General features: G+C 40.1%; 1 protein-coding gene across 1 annotated transcript in view; it reads right to left on the bottom strand.

Annotated features, from left to right (window-relative positions):
• The window catches only part of gcgrb (glucagon receptor b), a 53,528-nt gene extending 28,480 nt beyond the window's left edge, over window positions 1-25,048 (bottom strand). Inside the window, exon 1 of the mRNA XM_051384280.1 lies at window positions 24,684-25,048. The gene's annotated coding sequence lies outside the window, so the exon portion shown is untranslated. The remainder of the gene's footprint in view (window positions 1-24,683) is intronic.
• Between the last annotated feature and the right edge of the window lie 1,383 nt (window positions 25,049-26,431).

Raw genomic sequence — 26,431 nt, 5'->3', positions numbered from 1 at the left:
AAGATATCATCCTTGCTTTTCCTGATATGATATGTTAAAATGTCTGCTGTAAAAACGGTCAAAAAGGTGTAGAGGTATGCTCACATTAAACTTTCATCCTGGGAATATTCACGCCTTCAACTATTCACTTCAATTAAAGCCCATACAGCTGAATGAATTCAAGCATGCAGTTCCTATCGTCTTGTCCTTCCACCAGACTCACAGGTAGAGTTCCCTTTTATTCAACTTCATACTGCCATACGACTTTTCGTTTAAAACAGTGATGGTTCAGTGGTTGTGGAAATGGAGAAGTCCTTATTCTAGTGCTGTGCTGTATTGTCACCTTGTTTTGTATAATATTACACTACTACTGTAAACTGCAGCATCACTTCCACAGTCTGTTTATGGCCTATGATTGGTTTGCTCAATATTTGTTCAGTACCCACACCGAAAAAATGACATCACATCTTGTTTTTAGGGCAGTTTTGTAAGACAAAATGTGACCTGAAGACATTTAATCAGTGAAATCAGTGAAATATGTGTGTATGTGAACCATGGGTGTGCAGGTCTTTCAATGACTGATGAATGTCTGAATGCATTCTGTTGAATAAAACTCAAAACCATGTTTAATGCTGCATTCATTTGCCGTTTTAACTGTGAAGTGATGGCACATGGTTCAGGGTTAAGTAAGGAGGACACTGTGGAGGAAGAAATTGTGGACACAAATTAGGTCTGTTACTGAACCATTCAAGACTGGAAAGCAGCTCTCAGGAAATTCAGCTGTGTATCACATGGCATGCAGTTAGGCTGTAGCTGTGGTCCAGATGCCACAGGATGTATGCTACTACAGCTGTACAGTAACACACACGTGTAACAACACATCCAATAGCTTTAGAGCTCCCACTGGTGCCTTCTATCCCTATTGCTGTAAAAAAAAAAAAAAAAAAAAAGGGAGCAAGGCAGAACCATCTTTTCATGTTTTTGTTGCAATATTCTTGATGGACTTGCATTTGTTACATTATGTGAATATTCAGCAAACTCTTCTTGATGAATAAAATAAATGTACCCAGTGTTACACAAAATACTAGTGAATGTGATCCAGTTTCTACCATAAGTGATCTCATTTTCATTCAAACATTATGGCTCATGTGACAGATGCAGATGAGCAACACATACGCCTCCTGCACTAGATCACCAACTGTTACTTCTTACAACCAACTGTCTTCTTATCTAATGTTCTGCATAGTTAATTCTAAAATTGGAGTAAATTAGAAATTTAAACCAGCTTTTTTCCACCCACTGGCCAGATCAGCTGATGTACAGTATATCGAGGCTCTCGGAGCTGCTAACATGAGGTGTTTGATAATAGGATGTAACTAAAGAGAGTCAAGGGGTTCATCTGGTGTAGCCAACTGTCCACATTTGTTCATGTGTTGTTTCATTTTCATCCTAATCAACATTAGTAATGCATAAGCCCACAGAAACACAACTGTGCACTCGCATAATTTCTCGCAAGACCCTCTAGGCATGTTCTGTAAACAGACATGTAACCATGCATACAATCTATAAATTAACAACCCTGCACATACACCAATACAAAACTCCACTTTTCAAGTGTATAGTATCTGTGCACTGGCTTATGTAGCATTGTAATACAATGTGTGACAGCACACATACTGCCGTATATATATGCTGAGATGGGATTGAGGAAGGAGAGCTGGGTGACAGGGAGACGTGGGAAACGCCCCAGAGGAAGCAGGAGGAGAGGACCATGTGTTCTTTGAGAGCATCGTTGCACAGCTCTCCATTAAATGAGAACCCACAGAGAACACCAGGAGCATAAGTGCCACACAGTAATTGCGATGTCAGTTTTGTGGTGTGATTTAGGCCTTAAGTAAACCAGTGTTCACACTGGCAAACTAAGAATTGCTGATCAAATATGAATCAAGATTGTTACTGTGTTGCCTATTTCTCGCTTAAAATGAGCCGGCAAGTTGCAATTGTTTAATGCTATGGATGAGTCAAAACTGCACAGCCAATGACTCCAGCTCAACTCGCAGAACGTCACCATCGCTAGATTCCAAATAATCAACATGGCGACAGCGATAATGCCAAAGTCGAGGCTTCATTTGCAACTTCATCCTGCTCTTTATTGGATTCAGGAACATTCCAATATACAAGCTAGCATTACTTTTGCCAAACACATGGTTTAGTCGTCATCCTCAAAATACAAATAAATAAATCTAAACTGTGTTGCTTGTATGTTCTTCTGTAGTAGTTTAGATATTTTATTGAGGTGCTTAAGACATTTGTTGATAATTATAAGTAAGATACAGACACCATTGTTTTGTAAGAATATGGGTAACAGAAAACAGAAACAGGATAAAGGTCCAATCATTAATAATGAAATGGAAAAGTGTGGCATAACCAAGGCTGTATTTGAAATATTTTGAAATCCTTGAGTGCCCAGAGAGGCGCCTTTAAAGAAAATGCATTATTATTATTATTATTATTATTATTATTATTATTATTATTATTATTATTAATAAATAGCTTCATAACAATGAAGCAATCAAACAAACAAGCAAATAAAATAAAGTATATGAAGTTAAATACAATAATAATAATAAACCTTTCAGATTATCCTTAAGTGAGAGGTCAGTACTTACACTCTTTCTCCGAGACATGCGTCACAATCAGCCACATATAGTATGTCAGGCCATAGCGTCATACATACACAAAGCCTCATCCATTTTGTTCAACAACAACACATACAGACAAAAAATAAAAACAAAAGGAGGTATAAAAAAAACAGAAAATTGGGGAACAGAACCCCAACAAAATATCTAAAACTTAATGATTAATGACTTAATGACCTCAATGATTTACTAAACAAAAATGATAATACATAATAAAAAGCAACCCTCCCACCCCAACAAACAAGAGCCCATAGATTCTAAAGATAGCTAAGTTTGAAATAAGGATTAGTAGTTAGTCTTGTAAGAGGTTCCCTCAAGATGTTCAATGGGAGGTTACCACATATTAAATCTGCCTGATCCATCCCGAGATATTTGATCCTATCCACCTCCAGTGTATTTCAGCAAGCCACATTTTACAATTAGGATCATCTTTCCCCTTCTATAACAACATTTCTCAGCCAAACTGATGAGCGACCACTCAGAATGTCCAATATATTAAAAGCAAAAGTCTGAGGGTCTGGTTTTACTTGCCGTGCAAGTATTTTAGAAATAGTATTAAAAACAGTAATGCTGAAACTCTTAATCTTGGGACATTGTGTAAAACTGTGAGCAAGAGTGGCCTGACTGGTCTCACATGTGGATGAAACAGACGGGAATAACCTGTGCAATTTCACCTTTGAATAACGTTATCTGTGTAGCAAGCATCCAAAGCATCCAAACAGTGTCCTGTTCAACTAATGAGGATTCCGATTTTTTGCCTGGGATATGTAACTTTAGGCCTTAGCTGTCTTTTCACATGATGTCACATGCAAGTGTTGTGTATGTTTCCGACTCTTCTCTTTTGTTTGCAACCAACTCACAGTTAATGCTAATTTGCTTGCTATATTTTGGGCAAAAGTGATTGTCAGTGGAAATGAAAATGCAGTTCTTCCTCTGTCTCTGTCAAATACCCATTATTTCAAGAATTTCTAAGAATATTGAGTGTTAAATCTGCCACCGTTATTAAACAGTATACAGCAGAGCTAGAATGGAAAGCTTGACACATGTAGCAACAGTAAAGGAGGGGGGGCTTAGTGAAAGGTGGTCAAAATATGATCTGTTCGCAAGGCAACTAAGGTGCATAAGCCAATCAAAAAGCTGCTCTCTGTGTGATCAGCCTCTAAGAGCTCTCTTCCTGTGCCTCTGCATCAGTGCTCAGGAGCATCCGTGTGTGTACCCACGTGATCGCTGATTCCTCGTCCCCACAGAGTCACAGTCCGTAACCTGAGTGTCAGAGCTGGTATGTTCCATCCCACCGTTCCCTCCATAATCCCCCTCTGCTACTTGCTCTCTCCTGTCCAAGCTTCATCCCACTGTCCATTATTAATGGAGCTGAGCCTGCTCTGCAGAGAGTAAGCAGCTATGACAAACCTGCTGCTGCACACAAATATTTACACTCAACAGGCTTAGTGTGTGTCTGCATGATTGTCTGAGTGTGTGCTGCGGAGTAAAAGTTGTGTAAATTGCCAAAATATGGTAGACCTGCTTCAAAATAGCAGAACTTTGCTTGTGTGTACACGCAGTGCAGAGCATTGACATGTTACGACGAATTCAGCACGAGTATTGCTTTGTCAACAACACCAATCAGGGTGGATCAAAAACAGCCCCGACACCCAACAGTCACAAAAAGTTTACCACTGTGTGCGTGTGTGTGTGTGTGTGAGAGAGAGAGAGAGAGAGAGAGCAAAAGAAAGGAGATGCGAGAGATAGAGAGAGTGCTACTGACAGAGAATCGGTTCTTGCAGGTGTGAATGGCAGCACTCTCACTCGCTGCCTTTCTGCTCCAAAGCAGAAAAGACAGAGAGGAAAGTGAAGGAGAAACAGTATTAAAAACATGAATAACAAAATAACTAGACCGGAGAGCTCCTGGGGGAACCTGTTGACATACTATAATAGATGTCAGTCATAAGGTTTCAGCAACAGAGCAGAAGAGCTGAGATGAGCGACTTCATTAAGATATCAACATGACGCCTCGGCCATCTATCCAACCAGCCTCAGGCTCTTTCTGTCACAAGATTAACAAGCAAGAAATATGATGGAAAATCAATTGAAGAGAAGAAGAGAAAGGTGATACACACAGATGAACACATAAGGGTGCACAGAAATAAAATGAAGAGGGACTGACAGACAAAGTTTTACCCCTGTCGTCCAGAACCTCCACTGGCTCCCGGTCCCACAACGTATTCAGTCCAAAATCCTCCTCCTCACACACAAAGCCCTCCATAACCAGGCCCCTTCCTACCTCACTGACCTGCTCCATCGCCACAATCCATCCCGTAGCCTCCGCTCATCTGATGCAAACCTCCTGACTCCACCACCCAGGACCAAGCACCGGACCTGGGGCAACAGAGCCTTCTCCGTAGCTGCCCCCTCCCTCTGGAACTCTCTCCCCAAACACATCCGTGACTGCACCGACCTTCCAACATTCAAATCTCCGACTGCTGCTTTTATGTTTTTATGTAAAGTGTCTTTGAGTATTTAGAAAAGCGCTTAGAAATAAATTGTATTATTATTATTAAAGTGAAAAGCGGCTGATCCTCAGTCAGCAGAGGGGGTCTTCACTCGCCCACACAGAGCATTCATGTGTGCATGTTTGTGCAGTTAAAAGTTATACGTTATGGTTGGTTGGCTATCTGATATATAGTTCCGGTTAACAGTTCAACCTCTTCAGTGACTCAGGGACTCTCTCTCTCAGTGACTTTCTAAATTACAGCAGAATCTTTACAGCACACTGGACATTCAGTTTTTGACCCTCATACATACCCAATTACACCCAATACCCAATTATGAACTATAAAACAGGACATAAGCATGCAGAAATGTGGCAATATCAGGGGCACACTTCCATGTAATGATCTCTACAAAGGGAACAAAATAATGAACAAAAATCCTCAAATCTGACATCAAACCACAGAGTGACTGAAAGTGTGTGTGTCTGTGTGTCAGATATATGAGTCAAAGTTGCACTCGTGGCTGTGTGACTAACAATCAGGCATATTTTTACATTGGGCTAAAACAACGGAAAAAAGGAAGATTTTTGTCAGCGTCGTTCCAGCTGTGAGGTAACTTTCTGTAATCACATCCAAACTAAAGGTGGGACGCAAGGTTGCATCTGCAATTATTAGTACCCTCTAATGCACATCATTCAGTATTGTTCTGTGAGCTGATTCCCCCCCCCCAGGATGGCAAAGGCACGCCATAGTTGTTTGATTTTCATAAATGAGTAATAAATGAGAGTAAGGAATACTACATAATTATGTAGTTGTCTCATCAATCTGTGGGTCAGTGTTGATTTCAAAATGTGCATCTTTTCTGTGGTTAATTTTAATTTTATAATATTTACTCCCTGAAGGTGACAATGTGCAAATACTAATGACCCATTTATGGTTGAGCTACATATGCAGCATTAGTCTTAAATGTCGCTGTTTAACACTGGGCGTTTATCCTTTGCTGGACAGGCTGCTTTTTTTAAAAAAGAGGACATAAATTAGTACAGCCACTTTTCCAGGAACCACTGACTGTTAACTTTGTGCTCATTATGACAGATGACAAATTGATGATTTCAATTAAGTTGTAAAATCCCTTTTCATAGTAATATAAACCACTGCGCAGTTTGCAGGAGTCTGATAAGCCTTCCAACTCATGAATCTATCACTCAAACCAGACTTGCCTGAAGCATTTTTTTCACACATGGAATCAGCTACAGTACCCTTCTTGCTTAAAATAATCTGGTTATGGTTAGCTTGCTGTGCCTAGATGATACGACTTATTTTGGAATTGGCTGATTGTTTATTCTCACAGCTTGATGCTGACCATGCGGTCCACACAGTAGGTGGGCTCGCCCATACTTCAGTACCGTAGTTCTGCCTGTTCTACTGTTTATGCATAGTGAGAGCACCAACGGCATTTGGTAAAACAGTCTGAGGTGGTCAAGCAGCTGGATTTTGGAGACTTGAAAATCAATAATAACAACGCTGCACATTTCTGCTATTAACTGGTGTGATTATAAATGCCCTAGTGTTATCAGATGGGTATGGGGTGAGGTGTAATGTAAAAAAAAACATCCAAAAACATTCAGCATAATTTACCATAACATATCTCCCTCATGCCGCCTGTGTTGACTTGTGTGCAACCATGACACTCTCAGTATGGCTAGATTTAATGTCATACAGTTTTATTTTGATTGAACTGAGATATGTGGATATGGATTTTGGAACACATTTTTTACCTTTAGAGGTGTGGATGAGTTATTGAGGTCTTGCTGGTCTTATGTTGTCGATATTTCTCTTAACAAGGTGATTTTTAGCAGGACGTTAAAACTGTGGGATGCATGTCCTTGAAAACATTTTACAGCTGCATGTTTATTTTGTAGTGACAGAAGAGGTAAATGCATGGTGGCACTGGGTTCCTGTGAGATTAAACACACAGGAGGCCATTAGAGATCTTAATCGCCCTCTTAATCCACTATGCATAAAGTCTGCAGCATATTGATCCGAGCTGGGCAGACGCTCTATACGCTGATGATCATGACGCTGGTCGGCTGTGCTGCTGAGGTTGATTGTTCAGCTGATGTGGGTGAGATTGTTCTTTAGGATGTGACTGAGTGGGTAAAACCGACATGAGTGGTTCACAATAGACCTCATGTGGGATTTAGGTTTGTAATTAGATGACTTGTTTTTTAATCAAGAATCAATATCCTTGCTGCACTGTGTGCTGCTGTCCTTGAGTACTCACTGTGGACCAGGAAGAGGATTTTCTTCAATCATGCACAATGAAAACCAAACCTGAGCACACGGCAGCATCTACAGTGGAAATAAGAGTTTAATCTGCTCAATTCTGTCTCAATTTGGTCACAAGGACATTACAATTTCAGGTATTGAACAGACACCAAGAGACTCTTATAAAAGGTACACTGATTGTGTGAGAGCCTCTTGTGTTTAATACAGACAGATTTAGGTAAATATTTGCAGCTTGTACTCCAGTATTCCACTCTGCCATCTGTGCTCCAGTCCCATTGCTCTTTACCCTTGATCCCCAAATACAGTAGGCACCAAACATATTCCACTTCCTCTAACTGATGTTGTCTCTTCCCTTTTCCAATTCCCCGTTCTTGCTTGGTCACAGTTTACTAATCCTGGAAACCATCAGGATAAGTCCAGGTCCTCTTAGGATAACTAATTCACACGGTTGTATGACTGCATGTGTTTGGTCTTTTCTAATTACTCCACTTGTGTCTGTGTTGCACTCTAAAATCAAAATTGATGTAGCAGAACCAGAGATATCGTCTTCTTTATTTTTCCTTGTCAAAACCTGGCTTTTACATTACCCACAATGCAACTCTGACAGCTCAGATGGAGATTCAGGTGTGTTATGGCAGTAGTGGCAAATGTAGCCTTGAGCCTCAAACAGAGATGATAAGCGTGCTATAGACGTCTGGTAAACTCCTTTCTAACTCCGGACCCACAGTTTTTGTTATTGGTATTAAGTTATAGTCCTCTGCCTCAACTGACGCTGACTCAAGTGACATCACTTGGTGCAATTTATAACATTTTGCGCTGCTCCCTCTGCCACAGACAGAGGCCTTCATACAAGTTTTCCTCATATGCAGTAGTACTCTCCAATACCTCTAAAAACTGCCCTATCATCTTTGAATTCTCCTCACTGTCTTGCTCTGCTGAATGAATCACAGTGTCACTGCTCTGGCTGTGTTCTTTATTCACAAGATAACCACATAAATGAACAGAGATTGGTAAATTATTTAATCTATCTGGAAATGTGATTATGTCCTGATCAGGTGCATGTGAGACTCACATCCTGCCAGTCTCACTCTCAGAGACTATATTATTTAATCAAAAGAGCTGGGGCTGGGTAAACAAACATTTCAGATGACAAATAATGGTTGGAAGAACCTGAAATATGTTTTCTTTCATTCGTATATTTTGCCTATATTATGTCTGAGAGAAAATGGTGATTGAATGGTGATGAATGATTTCTTTTTTCAAATGTATACATAGAAGAAGTGTAAAAGCGCTTTGAGCGGTCGGAAGACTAGAAAGGCGCTATATTAATACAGGTCCATTAAACATTTACCAAGGTTTCAGAAAAAATGTTGTTTCTATTGCGAATCCTCTCTATCTGTGACTCAATATGTGACATGTGTTGTGTAGTTGGAGCTTCTTTCAACGAAGAATGAACAAGTCCATCTCTGCCTGGAAAAAGTTCAGTTATTCTGCCCATTTTCCATGTCTGTCTGGGCAGTTTGTCCTCTCCAATCAGTACGACATCTCCCACCTTCAGCACAGTAGGTTTAGGGGTCTTAAACACGTGTGCTGATCTCAAGTCCATCAAGTAATCCTTCCTCCAGCTATTCCAAAAGCTGGTTAAGAGTCTCTGCCGATATTTCCCACGTCGGCCCATGTTCTCTCTGCTCACATTGGTCGCCTGACAGACTGGAATCAGAGACTTTGGTGGTAGGGAGGTTAATCTTTTCCCAACCAGGAAGTGAGAGGGTGTGAGTGGCTGCGGCTCTGTTGATTCACTGTCCACATATGAAAGAGGTCTGGAGTTCAACACAGCCTCTATTTCTGCAAGCATTGTCGTCAGCTCCTCAAGCCCAGTGATGCCTTCCCTAGCACCCGTTTTAAACATGCCTTTACAGATCTCACTAGTCTCTCCCAGAAGCCACCCCACCATTCAGCTCACTCGGCAATAAACTTCCAGGTGATCCCATTATTGGTGAAGAATTCGGTGAGCTCTGATCCACTAATTGTGAAAAAAAAGTGAAAAGAGCAATATATGCCTTGGATTGACCTAGTCTTGACATATAATGGCCCTGCAAAATCTACCCCAGAGATCTCAAATGGTGGGGACTCAGTAACTCGGTCTCTGGGTAGGGGAACTATGACTTGCTGTGCTGGTTTCACCTTCAGTTTCAAACATACGTAGGAACGTGAAACCATTTTCTTCAACTGTCTCCCTTTCAGAACCCAGTATCTTTCCCTCATCTGCACTAGAGAATCTCTAACCCCAGAATGCATCAATGTCTCATGGCAGTACTGAACCAGTAACTCTGAAGCTAAGATCTGAGTACTGTAGCCTGCCTCCTACACAAATAAGGCTGTTTTCATCACTTGGTAGTGGCCATCTTTGAATGTTGTGGTCTGCTCAAAGTTCTGAAGAGCTTCTGCTTTTTCTGGGCTCTCTGCTGGCTCATTGACAATGCCCAGAGACTCCACCTCCCAGAAGGCATGCAGCTGTTTTTCCTCACTTAGACTGATGTGCAGGCAAGTGGCGTCTGTTACACTGGACGGTGCACACTCACAGAGGAGTTTCTACTGCTTCAATCTCGACCTTTGGCTGTGCACTCCACACCTTCCCTAGTGATACTCTCACTATGTTTCGCTTTACTGTTTCAGGCTCATTAGAGCCAAATGTGTGTAGCTTCAATGTCTCTTGCCTCACCACTGGTAACTGTAGTGCCCTCACTACAGCCTCGTGAATGAAGCTTCTCTGACTGCCTCCATCTAAGAGACAGCACACTAATTTTCTACCTGCTGGGCCCTCTGTCCATGCCTTGGCTGTCTTGGAGGGAGCACCGGGGTTGTGGAAGTTAAAAAGAAAACCGATTTTAACTAAAAATAAATCGTGTTTAACTACAAATTCGAATTAATCGATAAAATCGATTTGTCGCCCAGCCCTAGTGCGCACTGACTACAATGTCCTTCAAGTCTGGAGCATTTCTATAGCTGCATCGTAATTACTATCACTCATAGTAAGTCCTGCTACAGCTCTCGCTGCTGCTCCGGTCAAATAAGACTTCAAGTAAGTTTTTAAGTAAGTAAATAAGTACATTTCTCTTTCTTGCACAGTGCATCATTTTTGTGTATTGCCGTTTCATACTGTGACCAGAATTCTTGCCACTGGCTTATTTTCCACTGTATTTTCTATCACTAGCTTGGGGAGTTTAACAGTCTGCTGATGGTGTGATCTGACTGAGTCCCTACCGTATCACTCGCCCGTGCACTCACAGACTCCGCGACCTTCTATAAGTCTTTGTGCGAGTCTTCCATGTGATGATAGGTCCTGGTGCCTGCATGCTAGCAATCTCTGATTCCAGTTCATCTGTCGGCGTTTCATCCTCAGTGCCTCTGTCCTAGTCAACAAATTGCTCTTCTTTTGTTGACAACACTGAAAGCATTTCACAGAGTTTCTCAGTCTGGCTGTTCTTCGCTCACCTCCTCCTCCATACAAGTTACGAGCTTCGTTGTCAAAGAGCGGATTGTCTGCCGCTTCCTTTTTATCCGCTCCAGCGCTTCCCCCATCTCCGTTGTTAGCGTTAGCTATCTTAATTAGCTTCCAACTTCGACGTTCAACATTCCAAATTCCCGGGTTTCGGCACCATAATGTTGTGTAGTTGGAGCTTCTTTCAAGGAGGAAAGCGTATAAACTGTCAAAGTCAGAGTTTATTTGCGAATTTGCTGCTTCTTACAAACATTAACAGAGGATGATAAACAGTAGACCTTTTACCAACATCTATTCGTGTTACTTCACTAGTTCCGTTTTTTTATTTATCAAAATAAAAGCATTTAAAGTAGTAAACTCAAACCTTTCAATAGAAATTAAATCTCTGGTTAAACACAACAATAACCATTTCTCGTTTTTTGTGACATGTAAATATTGTAAATAGCAATATTTCTAACTGTAAATACTTTGCCCTTTTAACTGATCATGAATTAACTTATTTATTTATTTATTTAACTTAACATTTCTTAACAACATGATTCCCATCTGTCACACACATAAGCAGATCTTTAGTATATTTGACACTGAGGCTTGTCTGAATCCAGATTTATGAATTAAAGCTTCATCTATCATTTTTCATTCAGTCTGTACCAAACAAACATGTTTTCTTAAATCTGGAGATCAGGGTACTTCTGCAGCTCTACAGTATTTCATTATAATGCTGTTCTGTCACACATTTTACCGTTATCAAAACATTACAGCTCTTATGATTTGCATATTGCTTCTGCGATTTGCTTATTACACTTGGCCTGAGGCTGATGGGAATGTTGTTAGTTTTGCATTTATTTATAAACTTATGCTGGCGCTAGAGGTTAAATTAAGGAATTACCAAAGTCTCCTGAAAGGGGCAAGAATGTCTGCACCAAACTTAAGGGCAATCCATCCAAAATCCCAACCTTATGCTAGAGGTCTTCTTAACTTGTTCAGAACAATCAACTGTGAAATTGACATGGGTGGGCAGTACTGAAGTACATTTACTTAAGTACTAACTGTACTTAAGTACATTTTTATTTTTTTTGGAAACTTTTATTCTTCTTCATTTGAAAGACAAATACTTTTGACTCCACTCCATAAAAGATTCATCTTGCTTACTTTGAAGCATAGCTTAGACAAGCAACCTTTGAGGTAAAGGTTTGCGGTTGTCAAGGTTAACATTTATTTAATTGGAGATAGATTTAATTCTTTTACAAAGTTGTCTGTGGTCGTAGTAGTTGCAGTTTTTATGCTATGGTTTTTGGATTCACTGTAAATGCATTGTGGCAACAATAAAACAACGTGTTAACATTAAAAAGAAAACACGTTTTTGAATACTTTAACTCGTGTAAAATTTGACTCAACAACTTTTACTTGTATTAAAATAATGTTTGACCAGTAGTATCAATACTTATTGGAGTTGTGTTTTTTGTCCACATCTGGAAATCTGAGTCGATGGGTTCTGTGTCTTCTGAGTCTCTTTGGGTCCGGGCACAGATTTTTGGACTAGTGAAGACCTCTATGGTGTTTGATGAAAAGTCTAAGAATCACCAGAGTCAGTAAGATCATCGGACCAAAGTGGTAGCCCAATTGACCATCACACCGACACAGACAGCAGCCATTGTGACATGAAATAGGTAAACACAGGTGTTACCAATGATACTAATAAAGGCTCAGTTCCATTCAGGTCAGGGTGCTGCTGTTGTTCATGTTGTCTCACTGGAACTGCTACACTAAATAGAACTGAACCTTAATTAGTATCATTGGTAACACCCGTGATTACCCACTATGGCATGTCAAAATGGCTGCTGTGAAAAAGGTCTATTGCAATCCCTAGAGTCGTCGGCAGCTAGCATGGTTAGAAAGCAAAAGTAATCATTTCTAAATGCTGCATATGCAATTGTTCTTGGACCTTAGTGTTGTCACAGTGTTTTTTAATACAATAAAGAAAGGCAGCAAGTCTCAGCCGAATGCATCCAATTAAAACTAATTAAGGGTTTAAATGATTTTGCCATCCCGGGTTGTTTTTCTGAATCCCTGTTGTACTTACAGCTGAGTGTGCTGAAAGTTGTTGATGTGTACTCACTTTTTTTATTTATTGTTAATTCACCATTCATTTGTCACTGCCAACATGAGTTCATTCTTAAAGCGATGGATGGGAGGTTTGCACTCGAGGTAAACTTCAGCTGTCCTGCAGAGAGCTGGGATAATGGTTGTCCCAACAACAGGAGTCATGACGACAGACGGGCAGCATGACTTAAACATTAGTTCGGAGGCGATGAAAGACATAGAGGGGTAAGTGATATCCTAGAGGGTAAACGTTCACCTGTCTAATTATAAATACTGTCCACACAGGCACTTCTGTCGTCCACATAACATCACACACGCACTACAAGAATGCGCGGATGTACGCAAGCCAAACAAATCCTCATTCAGTAAAGCTCAGAGGGACGTTGCCGGTCTGCCAGTGTGATCTCAGCGCAAGCCTGGACACATCCTCACTGATATCTTTCATTCCTGAAATTGTTTGCATGTGTATGTAGATATTGTCAGTCACAAAAAAACATTTATGTGCCCACACAGGTTTGAAAAAGCATCTGGCCATGAGTTAATTCATCATACAATTTTTACTGTCCATTTTTACACAGTGATTAATGAGTCAGTGGGAGCGAGAGTCTGTCAGTTGGGATTCATCTGCGTCATTAAACAGCAGCAACAGCAGATCTGTGCTGATGGTGTCAAAATGTCTTGTTTGACAAGTGTCAGACAAACATCACAGACAAACCTGATCTCTTTCTTCCTCCTCTTTGCTCCCAGCTGTGTGCAGCAGATCACATTATATATTAGCTCTTCATGTATAATGGATCAGCTCAGAGGCAGCAGATCGCTCTGCAGCTTCACTTTGCTTTTCTCCCAGCATGTCTTTGGTTCATTTGCTGCACTTAGTGAAAGCCTACAGAGGGATATTCCTGCGCTATGGGAAAGCACTCTCACTTTCCCTCACGCACATTCAAAACAGGAAACCACGTTCTGCTTTATTAAATTCAATATTCAGTCACATTCAATTACATAGACTTTAGTTTAAAAGCAAAATAATGTATTTCATGAATGTATTTTATTTGGTCCTGTTAGAAAATGTTCTCTTAAATTATTCAGTTCAAATATTGTAAAAATGTAAGAATGCATATGAGCTAAACTAACTGGGTCAGAGCATCTCTAGCACAACAGCTCTTGTGGGTGTCCCCGGTCTGCAGTGGTCAGTACCATCAAAGGTGGTCCAACTTGGACCGCTTAGCCGCCTCCTCCTCAGCTCCTCAGGTATGGGGTGGAAAATGCCGGCACATCCCACTGTTTGGAGTGAAAGCAGCTTCTCCCTTAAATAAACATGATGTCCACCGCTATGTTGTCCGTAAAAAGTCATTATATCCATAGGATATATAAAGTTCTATACAGCTAGTGTTATATAAAGAGTTTACAAAAACACACTTAAGTTACTAAAAACAACACGACACACACAGAGCTACTGGACAAGAGTCCCGCTCGCGCCAGCGCCGGAAGAATATATATAAGCAGCAAAACCACCTAGGTTATATAATAAAGTAAATGGACCTATGCAGTGAAGGGTGTTATGGGTAACTGTAGGTCAGAGGAGCCAAACCAAAAACATTCCAAATCTCAACAACGAGTGAGGACCTGCGCGATAGGCAAGATTAGTTGATGCCACATCCCAAGTGGAGGGTTTTCTCTTTCTTTTTTTTTCAAATTTTCCCCATTGTACTGACACAAGTGATGTGCTAGCAGGGCATAGAAAACCGAACTCTTCGTCAAGGCACCCTCTTGTCACTGTCCTGTCCATTTATGTTAATCCAAATTCTTTAAATTAATTTATTTTATGGTCTATTTCCTGATTACGTCTACATTTTCTTTACGTTGCCATTTGCTTAACACAACCTTGCTTCCTACTTTGTTTAAAAGCCAAGCTAGCTGTTAACTAACGTCAGCATGCTTTGTCTGTACCAAATTTCATGGCAATACATTAATTGTATGTCAATCTGCTGGTGGCACTAGAGGAAAAGTCAGAGGATCACCAAAGTCATAATTCATCCTCTTAGAGACTGAAGAGCTGTATAAAATTTCATGGCAATCCATATTGAGATATTTTAGTCTGAAGTACAGTGGCGGAGCGATCGACCAACATCTCTACAGAGATGCTGCTAGCATGGCTAAAAAGTAACCTGGCTGGCTTTAAATATTTAGTTGATTCCACCAGACAGTTATTTGGAGAACTTAAGTATTTTAAAAGACCTGGAGATCTTTCGCATTCATCACTCAGGATATCCGTGAGTGTCAAATAGCGCTTTTTTCTGTTGCACTCTGGAGCACTTGTCTCTCTATTCTCTCCTCTTTTCTTTTTCTGTTGCAAAATCTGCTTTTCCTACACACGTTTTTTCATTCTTGATGATGCCCATCAGAATGCTAATTGTCCAAAAATACCTAAACACTGCATTCTTCTAATGCGAAATGTCCAAGTGTGGGGTCCAGTGAAAGTCAAGGTTGAGGATTCAGGGAGACTAGATGAGCAGATCACACACTTATGCATGCACAGACACACACACACACACACACACACACAAAATGCTCTGAGTGGGATGGGCAGAGGTGGGAGAGGTTCAATTTTCCGCTTCAAGAAAGAGAGTGAGAAAATATAGGGAGATTAGGACTGGGGCAATTTGAGAGCGAGTATTGCCGAAGGAGTGGGAGAGCGTAGTGGTAAGATATAGTGGAGGATACAGACATGGTTAATGTAGGGTATGAAGAGATAATGAAATAAAAGGAAGGGGAGGATGAAAGACATACAGCACAACAACAAAGGGAGTGTGTTTAACTGACTCCCTTATCAGACGGGGTGTAAAGAGGAAGGTTTATTACCATTAATGGGGAAATGCGTGAGATAAGAGATTTCATTGCAGGCCAGGAACACTGAATGTCAGAGAGAGAAAGAGGGAGTGGTGGAGGGAGGGATGACGCAGGTACATAATGAATGTGATGGACTGATTCAGGGTTTCCAATTTCACTGTCAGTCAGAGTAACTCACAGAGCAGCATGAAGATTAGATTTGTCCGGATAGACATCAATGAACGCAGACACACTGGCAATGCAGCTCATGAATGAACATCACAGTATTTATAAAAGCTAATAACTGAGATCACATTTCAAATTACTGTCTGTTTAAGTGCTACAAATGCATATAGAGAGAGTTAACAAGCTGTTTGCCCTAAGTTTAATGAGAGTGTCTGTCCTATAGAGTTCAGATAACAGGCAAGAAATAGCAATGATGCTTGTTTCACATGCTGCAGCTTAATGCCGCGTTTGTTTTGTCTTGTAATCGCGACTTGCAGCTCGAGAGCGACGTCACATCCGTGTTGGAAAACGAATAACCGTGGGTTTTTGCATTCTGTTTGGCACACAACACGACAAGCTTGGTTGCAATAGGCAGTTTGGACGTTTCATAATGTTTATAGTGATTATCTGGTTTACGGTGCACCCACCGCGGATTTCACATGTTCATTACATATTACACAATCATATTTCACAGTTTGATATCTGAATATTCCGTTCTAGATTAACATTACCGTTAGGCTACTGCTCTGCTTTCTGCTCAAGACTCGGCACTGTTGTCATAGCAACATGGAGCGTCTCTAGCCAATTTCAGCTGCACAAGCTACAAAATAACTTATTAGGCGGTATTTAACACATAATAAGACTGTGGCGACATGCCCATAGGTTACAGTATACAGTGCTATGTGTACGACTTCTTCATTTGGTTACAACAAAGACAAAAGTGCTTAAAATAGTAGAAAACCATAATGTTTACTACGTGTGATGCTCGGAGTAGCCATCTTGGTAACTGAACTCGGGGTCATCTGAGTTCAGACGACTTCAGGAGTCGTTTATACGTCCTCGGGAGCGTTCTATTTGCAACTTCCAGTTCATAAATCAGGAAACTGACTCAGAGATCGAGTTCGGTGGACAAAACGAAGTGGCATAACAGCCCCTAAAAATATATATATATAAGTTATATCCAACACCAGCTTTCAATGCCTGTGCAAAAAGTAGTGCGGCCTTTATTTAACAAAGCAGAGCACAAGAATGTAGAGCTCGGGTGGTGGACGAGTGTGTAGAAGACGGAATTTCTGTCCTGTTGTGGGACTACTCTTCATCTTCACCTTAATCAAGTTTAGTTTCCAAACTAAACCATAGTTATTTTCCATAACCCAAAGCCTTCTTTTCTAATCTTAAAGCAGCTACAATTCATATTTTTACAATATATCAATGAGAATGTGAACACAATGTGAGGCTGCTGATAGTGATGAACCCACAGAGAAGAATCATCACCCGACTCTGCAGTTCCCCTCGGCTCTACAGAGCTTAATAGCAAGTTTGAACTCACTGTTTGACTGTCTGACACCCGCAACTTTACTATTTTGGTTCACTCTCCCCATTCCCATAGCGTTGTTTTTAGGCTGCAGCAGGCAACTGTTTTACAAAAAAGCTCAGCAGCACCAAACGACTAGTTGATATTTCCCTAAGAAGTTGTTAGAGACCAAAAACAAAGTTAATGACTGTGAATATTGGACTCAGCTGGCCAGAAACACAGCTCCAAATAAATGATAATGTTAGTCTGTAACTGCTGGATGTGTAAGTTTGCCATTTCAACTTTAAAGGTGATGATATGTCAGTACTGTCTTCACAACTTGTTTCCGCTGCCCAAGTGGACAAAAATTCAGTTAGTGCAGGTTTAACCATAACATAGTTCTCATGTACAGATATATATATCTTGGCAGTAAGGCAACATTTTAAATGGGTTTTGACTATATAGTGCTCTTAAAGCAGGAAAAATTACAAAAATAAATGAAAACATGTCAGTATACAGTGTATTTCATTGGTTTTTGAGCATAGTTTTAATTGAGGCTGTTGTCTCATAATGGATAATATGCACAATATATCATAATGCCCATGCAACAGACAGGATGGAGCTGCTAACAGTTCAGCAAGAATTCACAAAGAAAAAAAAAATGTAAGTATTAAATCTTTGGAAAAGCATTTAAGCTTAATCCCAATGCCAGACGTTTATATAAAATATATGATTTAGTATTAGAATTGAAGTTACAATACTGTTGCAGATTTTCAATATGGATTTTTGTCAGCCCACATATTTTATAATTTCCTGTATAAAATGGTCAAATACATTCATTTCTTGTATACTAACTGTGAACTATTAAAATCAGTAGTACAAGCAGTATATGTGTAGTGCAGAATCGGGTCCTTGTGCTGTCACTCCCTTGCCCGAGGTTCTTTGTTGCATGTCATCCCCTTTGTCTCCCCTGCCTCTCTCTACTGTCCTGTCAAATAAAATGAAATGGGAAAAAAAAAGATGTTTGTGTGTGATACATGTTGCCAACCACGATGACAATACCGTTATTTTTTTTTACTCATGTAGGAACATGATAGTGGAACTTAACCTTCAACTCTTCTATATCCGTAGAGAAAACTGGAACTCTTAACATCTGTAAAGCGCACACAGTCCCACTGCCCTGCGGCTATTCCCTGGTATAATTAGCCACAGGGGTGTCTCACGTTGATGACATCAGCATCAGACTGGGAAGATTAATTAAGGTGATTTTCGCTGACAGATAAAATGTCTCTGTTTAACCAGGCAGGAGCAATCTGCTCCTAATGTGCCCTTAATGTGTATGTGTGTGTGTGTGTGTGTGTGTGTGTGTGTGACCACAGCATGCGTCAGTTGCCAGTCTGGGTCCATGTTGATTAAATAAACAATTGTGTTTATAGAGCAGACCTCCTCTCAACAGGCATGCATAAAAAACATACACACACACACACGATACACTCGTCAACATCCCACACACAATGTTGTTTGTGTCACCCGTAACAAAAAATTTAGTACTGTGGTTTCTTCAGATGGGATTAAATGTTAATAAATCCTTTATTGGACATTAGCCGAGTGTAATTCTTAGCTACAAACATGAAAAATTGACAAAATAATGCATGCAAAACCATTTTTAAGAACAAGTTTTAAGGACAGAAAATAGTATAGAATATCACTCTAGCACCCTAAATCCCCAAATGACCTCCCAGATCACTGTGGAAGCTTTGAAACTTCTTATACTTTAGTTTTACAACATGAACAAGCACTTTGGATGCAATAACAACATCAGGGAGGGAATCTTAGAAGATCCAGACATGTATTAAGACATATATACAGTCTGCTCGGAACAATAATGTGTGTATAATTTCCACATTAAAATCCTTAAAAAAGACATCTACTCCTTCTACCTCATTAAAAATTCCAGAATCTATGAATATGTCGTTTTTGTTCATTTCTAAAGTTTTCCTGCTGGACACAAGATGTCTCTTACTTCACTGTCTATTCTCAGTGTTTGTGCACTGGGGGCAAGTTGCAAATTATAAGCTGCTGCGTTTTTCTGCCAGTCCAGTCTGTGTGGATTCTATTTTTTATTTTGACGCTTGCAAATTTGCATTGCTGCCGGTATGGATATTTTTGATGCACATTTCCCCTGGTGTGTAAAGGCCTTGAGGCTCCAATATGTGTTGCGGCTCCTGACAGATTTTTTTCTTTTTTTAGGCTCTTATGATTGTCAAGGTTGCTGATCCCTGGTCTAGTGTCAAACATCCAACTGTAGGAAAAAAAACTATTTTTGATAGAGGGGGAATTAAAAAAGGATTGCAGCTGCCATCGAATCGATGTGCACACATTTACTATATGTTCATGCATGTTTGGATGTGTGTCGGTGGTGCAGTGTGCAGGACAGAGTGACTAATGTGAGGCTCCTTGCGTAATCACTCACACTGTATACCTCAGCCCACCTTAATGAATAAATAACAGAGAGATCAAATAGAGGAGTCTACAAAAGAAAATATACATGAAATATGCAAGACTGGCTTTTTTATATGCCCTTCTCATTCTGAACGTGTGAAACTTTGAAGTTCCCACAAGAAATACGAACTATCGTATCAGCATTATGTGTGACCTCTGTTTTGTACGTGTAATTCTCTCTCACTGACGAAGCTGAGTGCTTCCTCATAATATGTGCTTCTGTGCAACAAATGTGTGTGCATTTGTGTTGCACAGTAGATTTGGCGAGAAAGTGTGACAAATTGCCCTGTTGTTTCCTTCTGATTTGAGGTGATTGTCTCTGACTGAGTGGTGGCCTACTAAGTATTATTTATTACTGTAGATGACTGATAATGTTTTTTGTATTGGTAAACAGGATTTTTTCCCCCCTGTAGCAGTGGTTTCTAAGTGTTTTCTGGATGCCCCGGAGAGATGTGTGTGGTAAGTTGGACTGACTGTAGTGTACTGTGAATGTATGGATACATCAAAGATGTTGGAGATAGCTGCTGTTGTCTTGGGATTTCATTCATTATAGTACTATCATATACCAAGCCTCTATTTGTTTCGTGTAGATGAAAATACAATGGGAGTGAAAACTGTTCAAGGGAGTACTGAAATATAAATGTGTGTGTGTGTGTGTGTGTGTGTGTGTGTGTGTGTGTGTGTGTGCTGTGTTTACATAGTCCTTTCTGTGTCTAGCTCACAATGTCAAACATGAATGAAAATCTGCAGCCAAACTCCTCCAGATGATGTGCTTGAATTTACAGCTGAGGAGACACTGGAGTTCATCCAGGCGCAATGGAACCGAAACAAAGAGCAGAAATGCCCGTCCAGTATTGCTTTTCATTTGTTTATTGATTTATTTAGACAGAACATTGTGTAAAGAAGTGGAGCCATTTAACTTTAATTAAACTTTCCAGTTCAACAGTTCCATTATAAACTACTTCCTGGATGACATTAGTATTAACACATTTATTAAAGTGATCAGATGCTGATTCAATTATCTTCTTGTCCCTGGGACTAAATGATGCTCTTTGTTTGTAAACTAGCTGTCTGTGGTGATTTACCGCAAACATATTCTAAATACTGCAGACAGTTTCATTAGAAATTGGTCCAGGTTAACTTCCTCATTCCTTGTCATTTGCGGACGTTAGCAACCTTCACAAAAGGGGATTTTCTAGACAGGTTTTTTTGTGTAAATGTGTACATAAAGGGTTTCTAACCAAAGCACATTGTGTGTATCTTTGAGTGCATTTCCATCCTTATAAAACACTTGCAAAGGCCTTTTTTGAAATATTTTAAATTGTGCATTGTTTACATCTGTGTTTGCTTGCTACCAGTCTTCTTCTTGGCCTTTGTTGGAACAATGCTATGGGTCACCACCCCCAACTGTCCATCGGTTTGAAGCCAACGGCAGGATGTGAAATCTGCAGCCTGATTACTGACACACTTGCATGTGCATCCTCATACTAACATCTAGTGCCATGATGAGGTCAGACTTCGATTTATGGCCTGAAAAACTAACAACATTCCCATCAGCCTCAGCTGTTTGCATTTAGTGCCAATTTACAAATGTCAGCATGCTAAAAAGCTAAACTAATATGGTGAACATGGTGAGCATTATACCAGCTAAATATCAGTAAGTAGTCATTGTTAGCAATTAGCTCAAAGCTCTGCTGCAGAATATCCTTACAGGGTTGCACAGCTATAGACCCAGGCTGGAAACACAAACTCACGTGAGCAGTAAATGACGGCCGCCTCTCTGAACTGCTGCGGCTCGGACGCCTGTGGTGTCCACACAGCGAGCATTGCTGCTGCCAGCCCTATCTTTCTACACTGAGTTTGCTTTTGTTAAATACAATACAATAAAAACCATGTTAAAGGAACAGTGTGTTGGATTTAGTGGTGAAGTTTCAGATTGCAACTGACTGATCACTGCTTGCGTCTGTATTTGTATTAGTGTGATGTAAAAAGTTGAAGCCACCAGTGGACAAGCACTGAGAATGGACTTTACAGAGGAGTAGGAGACATCTTGTGTCCAGCAGGAAAACTTTAGAAATGAATAAAATCTGCATATTCACAGATGTCAAGGTAAAGTATGTGGATGAAGAAACTGCTGCTTCTCCGGAGAGTTGACACGCATCAACACTGAATTTGTGACATATCCCAGCAAGTTGATGTGCATCCATCACCACTGTATACTATAAATATTCAAATAATCAATATATAAAGAAAACATTATGGAGCAAGATGTGATACTACAGCATTTACTTGCACATGTAGGTAGAATTACAAATGAGCAATATTAAGTGAAATGTGTGTGAGTGTTTTGTGTGTAGATTCAAGCTTCCCTTTACACCACACCCTGAAATTGTGTTTCATTGAGCAGATACAAATGTAAATGGTCCAATATATTAATGGACAAAAAAGTCATAGGTCAGTGCGATCACTTTCTTCCAACAATGCCCCCCCCCACAGGCTCCCACAGTGCTGCTGTGTGAGACTTGCTCAGTCTTGTTTCACAACAGCTCTCTGTCTTTGTCTGTTTATTGATTAAAAAAAACTTTAGCCATTGAAACCTCGAGCTATTGACAATAGCGATCGTGTCAGGAGGAAGAAGTTAATGGAAAAAAGACATTAGCTTACTTTGACTGCTTTCATGTTTGAAGAACAATGTCTGTGAATCAATATCTGTCCTTCGTAAATGCTCCCTGTATGTGTGCCGGCCCATCCCGACCAGGAAAATCAAATCTCTGGCCATCATACCATTACAAAAGGGTGGTCTGATGTCTGGGGAAACCACGGAGCCTTCAGGCAAGACAACTTAGGATATTACTTCTTGGAGAGCAAACAAAAACACAAAAGGGGGAAGAAAGGACACAAAGGGAAAAAAATGCTCTGGTTTCCAGACATTGGGTGCAAATACAAGCACCAACTTAGAGGGCAGTTTTTGTGACCAAAGACATAAGTCCAAACTGGGTGTACTAGAAATTAGGAAGGAATGGATGAATACATTGCTGCTGGGACAAGTCTTCAGTAATGGCCAGTCACATCAGCCTCACTTGTCCCCTTTTAAAGCAGAAGACAATTGTCAAATGGCCAGGGACGAGAGTCAAGATCAGTTTCTCTGCCTGTTGGTGAGGTGCAAAGCGCTGAGGAACCCAAATATAAGTACCCTGAATACACCACCTGAAATTACACAAAGCTGTACAGGACATGTGTGTTTGATTTTTTTGCTTTGTTTATTGTTAAGTAATACTTATTTTTATTCTGGATTAATCTGCTGATTGTTTTGTCCATTAATTGTTGTTGTTGTTGTAATGTTTAGATTCACCATCAGTCCAAAACTCAAAGATATTCACTTTGCTATCACATATCACAAAGAAAAGCAGCAAATAAACACATTTGCAATGCTGGGAAGAACACTTGGTATTTTTTGCTTGAATGACTTAAAATGATTCACTGATTATCAACACTATTCTCTACTGATGGATTAATCAACTAATTGTTGATCACATAAATATAATTAGTTTTTTTATGATTTTGATGTAATAAGATTTGCCTTGTTACATTATAATTAGACTGGGATCATGATATGTGAGCTCATCACAACAATTGTTTTCTCCACATGATCCAAACCCTTCTAGGATAAAACATTGAGTTACTTCTAACCACTTTAGGCTACTGTAAACTAACTGCTGATGACCGCTGGGCCACTCACAGACCCTAAAGGCATATTAAAGGGACTGCAGCTGCATTTAGGCTACAATAATTATTATCTGCAGATGTCAAATGTAAGCAGCAAAATAACCGACAGAGACTGAGAGATTCTAGATGATTACCCTGCGCAGCCTGGCGCGTCTTTACGCAGCGATCACACCACAACACAAGATATTTAAGTTTCGAAAAAGCACATTTTGTTTGTTGAGATTGCAAAAATCTTTGTTCCAGTAGAAAACTGCACATGTTTTATAACGATCACAAAACAACCATTCAGCAATAACATTTGGATAAAGCTAAACAAAATATGTACACCCATCACTTAACCAGCTTTCTGCAGCACTTCTCAACCCGCACCTTATCGGTCCATTTGGAGCCACACAAATAACAAAAGAGAAAGAAAGAGAGCGATGGAGAGTGGCAATGGAGCCGGAGATATGTATCATACTCCAAACGTTTCAGAATTCAATTAGCCTAAATGATCATGTGCGTCTCATTCATCGTGTGAAAAGCTGTAACAGCCAATACAACATCCATGGATTCATATTATGTGCTCTTTCTCATCCAATGTCTCATCATCTTCCATCAACCAACACAACTTCAAGTGTTTATCTGTCCTGGACATCAACGCGCTGAAGGATCACCATGAAGAGGACAAATGAGCGAAGACCAGCCAACTTTCTGTTCGTGCGGAATAAAATACGACGGAGCAGTTGTTGAAAGAGGAAGCGGTGTATTTGAACTAAGTTCTCTAATTCATTCATCATTACGAGACATTTATTTAATCATAAACACAATCATTTAACATTATTTAACAAACGTAGCTCCTGAAGCACCTCAGAAAGTTCAGGCTGCGCTCTCCTGCAGCATTGCACCGTGTTGGAAGCGCAGTTGGAAGAAAACAGAATCCTCGCATTATTAGATATCAGAAAGTTGTGCAACCGACACGCTGCACTTCTAAAGCTTAGAGAGAGACACAGACGCAGGTGAGAGTAAACATGCGAACAGAGCAAACATCAATAAAAACCAGTTCTTACCTAAGCGTCGAGACCTCCTCTTGCGCTCCTGGCAGCCCCACACCGCCCACAGCTCATCTCCCAGCCCGGCCCATCACCGGTACAGTCCACAGAGCCCAGCCAACACCATAACCGTGTCCAAAGAAAGAAAAGCAGAAAAAGGAAAGAGAGAAAGAAAAACTAAAGAGGAATTAGAAAGAAAGACAATAAATAAGGACTGTAGCCTACTAGTGAGACTTCTCAAATTTGTGTTTGTCCAGTTAGGCTTCTGTCCAGCATCTCTTTACTTTATTTATTTAGTTTCTCTGTAGATTTTGTATAAATCACTTTCCCAAATGAAATCTCGCTCCTGTTGCAGAGGACTGAAGTGCGTCGGACTGAAAGAGGCTGAGCGGTCCGCTGATAGTGCTCTGTGCGCTGTCAAACTGCTCACAGTACAGAGGGCGACATCCGGTGGAATGTTTCAAAATACAACTCAAAAGGGTGAACTGTGTTATAGTGTCTGTAGACAAAGCAAAACCTGTGTGTGTGTGTGTGTGTGTGTGTGTGTGTGTGTGTGTGTGTTTAAATGTCATTAAATGTGTCACTTTAAAGGCCTGTCCTGCCATATAAAAATCACCAATGTTAAAACTTTCCACAATGACAACACAGCGAACAGAAAATATATGCAAATTTCTTTTGTGATTTTGTAAGCTAAATAGAACTGACGTCACTTTGAGCCGAGAAAAAGAGGGACCTATCGTTGTGTTAATGTGAATAATTGTATGAAAATGCAACAGTAGAAGATTTGTGAAAAATTAAATGTGCTAATGATGAAAATGCCTTCATCAATATAATAGGAATATGTCACAATTGTGAAATATGATTAAGACCTGACCAAAAAGTAAAGCAATGATGCACATTAATAGACCCTAATAGGGTCATGAATTTAGCCTATAACCTACAATGTGCCTGGGCGTAAAGGTGAATTATACAAGCAACAGTATGTTAATTAGCTCGTTTAGATGAATTTAAACACAAAAATGGAGATAACATATATTTTTTACAATGTGTTTTTGGCTTAAATACCATTGTTGTCATAGCACCCTAAAGAAGGAAGAAAACAGTAACAAGAGGTACAAAGATCCTAAAGGCTGAGCGAAAACCAGGAACAGAACCAACAGATGCTGAACTCATCAGTTCAAAGCACAGGATTGTAAAAGCACAGCAATGGCTCTCTGTTGAATCTTGGAGCCACGAGACGAGGCAGATGTTAATTTGTTTCTGCATAAAATCACTCTTAAGGGCTCAGGTTTTCCTTCGTTTCTGTAAATGACATAGATGCTACAAGTCAAGGTAGAAAAACTGCTGCTTGTCTGTGAAATTGGCATGCAATTAAGGAAGTTGTATTTTAAACAGGAATCAAACATCCATCATGATCGTTTGTCCTCGTCTGCTTCCATGCTTTTATTTTGAAATGATATTCTTTAAGCTTCCGGTAAGATTATTGTTAAGTGCTCTTGGCTTTATGCAGGTCTGTGCCCGGCCGGTGCTCCTAATTCAGTGAGAATCAGTCATTGACTGTTTTTCTTTTCTGACTCATGGAAGGCAGCTTTGGACTCCTCACAGTCCAAAGAAATTTTATAGGAAGTGATGATTCTGTGTTTTATTTTGGATATTTCTTGGTATTTAAAAAAATAAATTGCTCCATGATGAATAAGGACACTGTAGGGTCGGTAAGCAGAACACGCAAAGGTATGAGGAAGAGCAGGAGGTCATTACTCCCACGC

This window comes from Dicentrarchus labrax, unplaced genomic scaffold (assembly GCF_905237075.1).
Source record: "Dicentrarchus labrax unplaced genomic scaffold, dlabrax2021, whole genome shotgun sequence".
In the NCBI taxonomy this organism is placed as follows: Eukaryota; Metazoa; Chordata; class Actinopteri; family Moronidae; genus Dicentrarchus; species Dicentrarchus labrax.
The sequence above is the reverse complement of the archived record's forward strand: the minus strand, read 5'-3'. Positions and strand labels throughout refer to the sequence as shown.